Genomic DNA, 8,208 nt, shown 5'->3' with positions numbered 1-8,208 from the left:
ATATGGGGATAAACAGAGGAAGACTGGGGACTGGCCCTGGTCAGGTCCACCTTAAAGCAATATTCTACTTAGTTTTAACATGGGGGTTATTTGGCACTTGACCGACATGAAAACCAGAATATAAACTAATCCCCAAGATCAGATGCAGCTGGACGAGTTTGTAGTTAGGATTTTTACTTCCCATTCATTTGAATGAGGCTAGAAAATAGGCTGAAAATTACACAGGAAGTGATGCGTTCTACATTTCCGGTTTGTAAAAGAAAGAAAAAAAAAAAGGAACTTTACCTTTACCATTTTAATTAATTAACAGTTTATTTTAATGTGATCTCAGCTCCCTAGCTCCCTAATCTCTTCTATGGAGAATAAGATAGATTGTGAAATTGAAATATTAGGCTGCTCGCTAGTTAATGTTAGCAACTGAACTGTTAGCAAACATAGCCACAATGATTCATCAGAAAATAGAAAATATTTCATAGATTTATGTCCGTTTTGGAATGTGAACACGGTGACACATAAGCACATGCAATATTGACTCTACTGATCACGCATAAAATGATGAGAATACAACAAGCAATGGTTGTGAATATGAGAAATCATGTTTGAGGTAGGGGCTACGTGCCGTTAGCCAGATCCCTGGTTAGCTAGTATGAGGCGATGGCCACACGGATCCATCAGAAAACGGACAGAATTATCGATGGATAGTTTTCTACCTGTTTTGTTTTGGAGCGGCACACATACATACACACACACATAACCTTTTTATTACCAGGGCTGTAGTACTCGAGTCCGGACTCGAGAGCGATTTTTGACGGTCTTGGTCTCGTCTTGGACTCGTAGTTAATATGACTCGGTCTTGAATCGGTCTCGGATGAATTAACATTACATAATATTATTGTTTTTATAATTATAATCTGTTCTAAGAAAGTGACCAGCAGCGAATGATACAATGTTCACAGTTGATAAAGTTATGCGCCCACCGAAAGGTTTAGTGACTGCTGATTGGTGATATGCCAACTACCCAACCAATGACTAAAAAAACAAAAAAACAACTCACCATGTCCGTATGTAGCGTTACTCCTGCTCTCGCTCTCTCTTTCTCTGTCTTTTTTCCTTCGTCTTCGCCTTCTTAAATTACAGGTAAGAATATTTTCAGTCAAGCAATGCTGAGAGCAGCATGTGGTTGTGGAGCAGTAAGAAAAAGTAGGTGAAATAGATGAATCCACTTCTAGTTAAGTAAAGGTGCAACTACTGTATGTTATGAACATAAACAGGCTGCCTACAATTCATTTTGTGCTCAAAACATGCTAATTTTGTTGAAATGTCTTTAGAAACCTCCCTTCTATTTTAGGCAATAAACAAAAATGGAATGCTACAATGGTAGCCTTGGATAACACATTGCTATGGTATTGGTCTCGAATTGGACTCGTTTTGCGGTCTTGGTCTTGACTCGGTTTTGACCCCCTCGGTCTTGGTCTCAACTCGGTCTCGACCCCCCTCGGTCTTGGTCTTGAATCGGACTCGATTCACCAATGACTCGATCTGGACTTGGACTCGACCAAGGCGGTCTCGACTACAGCCCTATTTATTACCTCTAAATAAGTGTTAATCCTACTGCAGCTTTAAACTACTCGAAAAAAGACACTTTAATCCTAAAGCTCCATGTGCGGCAACTCACTTTAAACACACACTCTTCTAGTTTCCATGAGGAGGAAGGTTACATACATGTATACACAGATGTGTGTGTGTGAGAGAGAGAGAGGGGGGGGGACGCAAATTACTTTAGCAAATGAACTCATCCAGCTCATTCTGATGAAGTTTGAGACTATATAATAGAGAACCGCTAAATATCAGGGCAAGCCTCGATACCTACAGCAAGGCGTTTGACTGTATGACATGACAACATGGTTCTAATGTGTCAGCCACGCAGTTTCCGTCCAAAACAAAGACACCCGAGCGGCTCCGACTTCACAGTGAATTTGCCATTTTGCGGTTCGTCCCACACCGTTACAATTTCCACTTCTCCTTCAGTCGACAGCGGCCGGGTATCGAGCGAGCGGGAGGTAAACAAACCTCAATAAAAGTCAAGCCGGCGTGCGTTTTCCCCAGTCGATTTGTTTTACCCACACCGCCGACAGTTTTGGCAGTCCGACCGCCCCCCCCCCCCCCCCCCCCGGCTAACAAGAACCACAGCTGCGTTTCCACCCCCCCCTCCCCCGACTTTAACGCAGCACATATTTGGTCGGGCCGTTGCGGATTCTGACTAGCAGGTCGAGCGCTCTAGTGATTTGTTAACGCAGCCTGTCATTGGGTTTGTTGATGCAGGTATCGGGCCATGGCGGTTGCGTTGTCATCTCGCATTTAGCCGGTCTCTCTCTCTCTCTCCCGCCATGACATGCAGACCTGCACACATTCACAATCAAATGCACATGAAGACCAGGGTTGGAGCGATACGGGGGTTTTTGGAGTAAAGCTGCCGATAGCTGATGCTTTCTGATCCTTAAGTTGGATCATTTAATGACAAAAATCCCCTAAAATAGTTTTCAGTATTCAGTGATTCCCTTAGAATGGTATTCTTGTCAGGGTGGGAAAGCCTCTGAAGCAGCATTTAGACCATCATGGGACACTAAAACTCTCCATTGAAGAAGAAGAAGAAGAAGAAGAAGAAGAAGAAGAAGAAGAAGAAGAAGAAGAAGAAGATATTAATGCATACTTGTGTGGAATCTGTGGAGTCAGTTCAAGCTAAAGGCATACCATAGACCAGTGATTCTCAACCTTTTTCATATCACGGACCCCTAATTTAGTCCACATTAGGGCCACGGACCCCTATTTGATCAGATTTAGTCTCTCAGACCCAAATCTGATAATATTTTTATTGTTAGATATGATTTTGTCCAGAATTCCACGACTATCTGTATTGTAGGTAGAGAGATAACAGTGAAACTACGATGAAAACAGTCATTCTTCTACATTCTCTAACTGTGTTAACTTCTTTAGTTTAGTTTAACAGTTCATCAATTTGCTGGGGACCCCCTGGAAACCCCATCAAGGACCACTGGTGGTCCCCGGACCCCATGTTGAGAACCACTGCCATAGACAACCAGTATTGATCAATTTTACAATAAACACGGAATCAATCAAACTGCATCATCATCATCATCATATCAGAGGTGGACCACATTGACTAAACCAGATCCCATTTTGAAAGGACAATTTTGACCCCCATTAGTTGGGATTTAACCCTAATGAACACACATGGCACATGCACACACGCACACACGCACACACACACACAGACACACACCAGGCGTAGGGAAAGTGTCAGTTGCTGTTGTTGGCAGTGGAAAGGAAACTATGGCAAACTAAATCTTACTGGTTGCCAGTGACATTGGTACAGTGTCAGACTTTGAACGCTTGATTGTTTTTTTAAAATTGCGGCTGTCAGCTGGTGTGGATTTAATGTGAACTGAATAAAGGCTCTTAAAATGCAGCCATATAGCTTCTATGGGGATTATTTTCATATGTGACAAATAGGATATAGTGTAGGGCCACAGTGTGTTCTATATAACGGGAGTCACTGCTCAGTATGGGTTGGAGGAACAGCAGTCGTCTTTCCCATAAAAATAAAAAAATGACTTCTATCTTTTCTTTCATTTTGGTCACCACTCCTCTATTTTACATCATATCCATTATCCATATAAGTGGCAGTCCTTTAGATCCTTGTTCTTTTGATTTTGTCCCCATCTTTGTCATGAAGCGCTCATTGCGGTGGTGTTTCTGCACTGCACTTCCCAGAGATCACCTGTCAATCAAACAGTGTGGGCGGGGCTTGGATTTTCTGTTGATGCAGTTTGAGTTTCTGTAGGTGGCGCTCTTTTGTCTGTCTGTTCAGCCATGATGGCTATAGACAGGGTAAACATTAAGACTTTCCAATCATCTTTGAAGGTAATACATTTCTTCAACAGAGTCATTGGGGTCTAACAACATACTCTGTCAGTAGGAGTGAAATTATGAATGTAAACAAATCCACATTGTTTACATGGAGAAATCTGTTGCTCATATTTAAACTTGGCAAATATTGCCAGCAAAAATGAATGGTAAAAATACATGTTTTATATTGGCAAAGATCTTTGTAAATATGATATTTGATCGCAGTTCAAACTGATTGAGATCCTATATGGCCACTGGAAAATTTTGAAATGCATATCTCATGATATGCTGAATACAGGGTCAAGCTCTTCCTCAGTCTGTCAGTTGGTCATGAAAGTGTTTTCCTTGACTTTTCAGCAACACTTTCTATGAAGTATGTGTTTATAGGACATTACAGTATCAGTGCAGTCATAATGTTATATAGTATTATACACCTAGTGATTTATAAGTAGGTATGAAGTTCATTTGTAATGTTTTATAATACAAAATTGTTCTTATAATCAGTGATGGAGATGGGCCGGAATGCACTCCAACAGCATTCAAGGCATCAGCATTCAGTTCAAGGGGGAATGCAGTTCTGCCACAGAATAATCAGAACTTTATTTTTCTGAGAATTTAATTTCTAATGCAATTCCAAATTCAAACCAGATGAATAATTTTAACGTTTCACAATCCAGCTCAGGTTCCACCAAAAATCAGGTTTCCGGAAGAATTTTCCCAATGGCCGCAAATCAAAGTAAATCATAATAATCTTTATTTTTACACACAGAAACACGGGCATATCCAAGATCGTTTTATTTTAAGAATTATTTTATTTTATTTATTTAAATTAGTTTATTTATTTACTTAAAAACCACCATCAATCAAACTAAGCTGATGCCTTCAAAACTGATTTTCATTGCAATAATTTTATATCAAATGTGCGTAACGGTTTAACCATTTCGGAGACACCTGAGTGTCTGTTTGACATTAAAATTATTGTGATTTATTTTGATTTTTGCCAGTTGCTATGGCCAAAGTATTCTGAGTGAGAGGTAATTGTGAAGGGAAAAAAAGGCAAGAAATTAAATGTCAGCTAGCTGGAGCCAATGCAAATACATCTCCCTCTGCAATGCAGTATCATATACCCCCTCTGTACTTACAGTATACCCCTCTGTCAATAACTGAATAGCCTTGCATTTCCATTCTGAAGTGAGCAGATGTGTTTGTGTGTGTGTGTGTGTGTGTGTGTGTATACCCGTGTACATCAGTGCATTGCCCAAAAAGTGCTAGTGATTTCATGGGAAAAAGTATCATTGAACTGGCAGATTCACTGCACAAAAAGTATTCAGAGAAATACTTTTCAGAAACAAAGGTCAATACGGTGAGCTTCATCTTATCTGTCTACTTGTAAAATTCATAGCGATGTGGCATAAAAGTAAAAGACAATAGGGCAATATTCATAAAGCCTCGTAAAGAATTAGGGTAAGTCTGTGAACAGTTTTCTTTTTGATGTAGAATAAGGAAGATCACCAAGGAGTAGATGTAAGAATAGATCAGGTATCCTACTTTGAGATTCTCTGTGAAAACAGAACCAGTGTTCTAAACAAAATATTCTATAAGCAGAAATCATATGATTTATTTTCAATTGTATCACCTTGGCAGAACTGGAGTGAGAAAAAAGCAGCTGACTAATCTAGTAGGCTATATATCGGAGTTCTCTGTGTAGGGTCTCTCAAAAAAAAAAAACCCCATTCCAGCACTTCTTATAATGGAGAATAGAATATCTTTAGAACATATTACAGAACCAACCATCTACGCTGGGAAATGCTTTGAGTGGATCACTTATACTTCATTATTTCCCCATTCCCATCATTTTCCATCATCCTGATCGATTCCGACCAAAATCTTGCCAACTGTTCTCCAATCCAGTCCTAACGAGCCAATGGTCCATCCAAAAGTCAACCCCGAAAGCACCCAAAGCATGTCTTTCTCAACACATTGCCTGCTCACTCTGTATATGCATCAATTGTGTCCTCATCCATGTGTCCCGCGCATTATCTCCCGTGTCTCTGCATGTAAATGGACGCTATTTGACTCTTGGTCGCTTGGGTCTCTGCGTAGGGTTTGAGTCTCTGCGTAGGTCTTGGGTCTCTGCGTAGGTCTTGGGTCTCTGCGTAGGTCTTGCGTACGTGCCCAAAAGTCCCAACTTGGCGGCAAGTCTACACAAAGTCGCGCACTCTTGTTTGGTTGATCACAGGGGCGATCATGACGTGTGTCGTTAGGGATCCGTCCACTTCCGTCAACAGCAGACAATGGTCAAGATGGAACAATTTTAAGAGAGGCTCGGAGAAGAAGTTCAGAAATACGGGATTTCGGCAACATGCTTCTTTACATTTGTGCTTTACATTATGTAAAATGCGCTTCAGACACCACTGATCCAATTTTTTTTTTTTTTTTTTTCAATTATTTATTTATTCATTTTCATCATTCTTACAGTACAGAGAAATAGAACTCAGGGGGAAAAGAAAAAAAAAAGGTAGGATAAAATAATAGCAAGTCAAGGCACATCTAACCGGGCTAGACGGATGGTCAGCGGTCCATAAGGGGTTCCATTGTTCTCAGAAAGATATCCCCCTTATTTTTTAAAGCATAAGTGTGCTGTTGTAATGTTTTGTTCAGAATTTTTTTGAACAAATTAAATGTTGGAGATCTTTGTTTATTCCAGTTGAGCAAGATGCATTTCTTCGCTATATATGATATTATGCCAATCCTCTTAACAGATATGGGGTCTAGTGTCCTGTCCAGATCTGTACCAAAGAGGTACCTTATAGGTATAATGTCCAACGGAATTTCCAAAACTTTGACAGTCAGGTCGTGTACCACTTTCCAAAAGTGTTTGTTTCAATTTTCTACATTCCCAGAAAACATGGATAATTGACCCTGTACATATTTTGCAACGGTGACATCTAGAAGATGAGTTAGGATACATCTTACTTGAACGGATCGGGGTAAGGTACATCCTGTGCATAAATTTGTAATTCTGTTCAATTATTTTATTACAAGACAATTAAGTAAAGACATTCTGACACATAGTGTCCCACTGGTCATCACTAAAATCACATCCCAGATCTTTTTGCCATAAATTCTTAAGTGAGGTCAAGGAAGAACTATGATGCACTGATCCAATTTTGACTTAACTTGGGAAAATGATGCATCTCACCACTGCATTCCAGCATTCAAAATGACACTGATTGACCCAAAGGGCAGTGCAAAACAAGGTGACATACTGTATTTGTTACTAATTGGCCCAGATGGGGACTTCATCATTCACGGGGACGACATGTTTACTGTTGCCTTGTTTTAAGTTTGGTCGGTGAGTAATACTACATCAGAACTAACTTTGACCAAACTATGCTGTCTCAGTCTCTTGCCCTCTCTCTTTCTCCCTGGACGTCTTTCTGTCACTTGTTTGCAACAAATGTCCATCATTCTTTCCCTCTTTCCCTTGTGCCTTTCTTCTTGCCAGCGGAGCTGTAGCAAACCGTGGTAGAAATGTGGGGAATGCTGCAGAACAGAGCGGGAGGATTCACTCTGCATTGTTAAAGGGCTGTTCCGCTCTGTTTCTCCTGTAAACAGTTGGCAAGGGAGGAGAAACCCGATATCCTCACTTAACTCTGATCTGCTCTAACTACAGAGATCATAGACCAGGGATGGAGGGATGGAGAGATGGAGGAATGGAGGGCGAGTGGGAGGGAGGTCTAGGTTGAAAACTACTGGTACTGAAAAGTAGAAGTAGATGCTTTCCATTTACCTTGAAAAGCCTTTTAACATTCTAGCCATCCTCAGATGAAATGGATGTCGGGCACATACCAGACTTACTGCAAGGCTGCAAAGTTGCTGCATTTCTTGACAACAAATGTAATTGTTCTTTAAGAGTTGCTTTTAATGCTTCTAATGCCAACTGTGGGCTTACAAACATAAGTATTTTGAAAGAGTTTCAAACTGTAAGGAACTTAATCTGTCATGGTTTCAATATAAATACAAGGTCATTGGTAAACATATCAAGTGACTGGAATGGCTCTAAGTGAAAGTAAGACCAAAAGTTCTACCTTGATTTCAGCAGACCATAGCAGACATTTTCCCACATGATTCATTGTGTCTTCTTGAATAATTTAAGACGACTGGATATTGTTTTTAGCAAGATGTTGCTTCCGTCTTGCCAGAATAAATTGTTTTCATATGCTTGGTGTGTCCAGACTCTAAAATGCAGTACCGCAGTTGTTTTAAAGGAAAATTCCA

Source organism: Centroberyx affinis, unplaced genomic scaffold (genome assembly GCF_046629955.1).
Source record: "Centroberyx affinis isolate AG114_WGS23_722 - 3 ecotype Tasmania unplaced genomic scaffold, CSIRO-AGI_Caff_v1 ptg001864l_1, whole genome shotgun sequence".
NCBI classification, from domain to species: domain Eukaryota; kingdom Metazoa; phylum Chordata; class Actinopteri; order Beryciformes; family Berycidae; genus Centroberyx; species Centroberyx affinis.
This window is presented reverse-complemented; position numbering follows the sequence as displayed.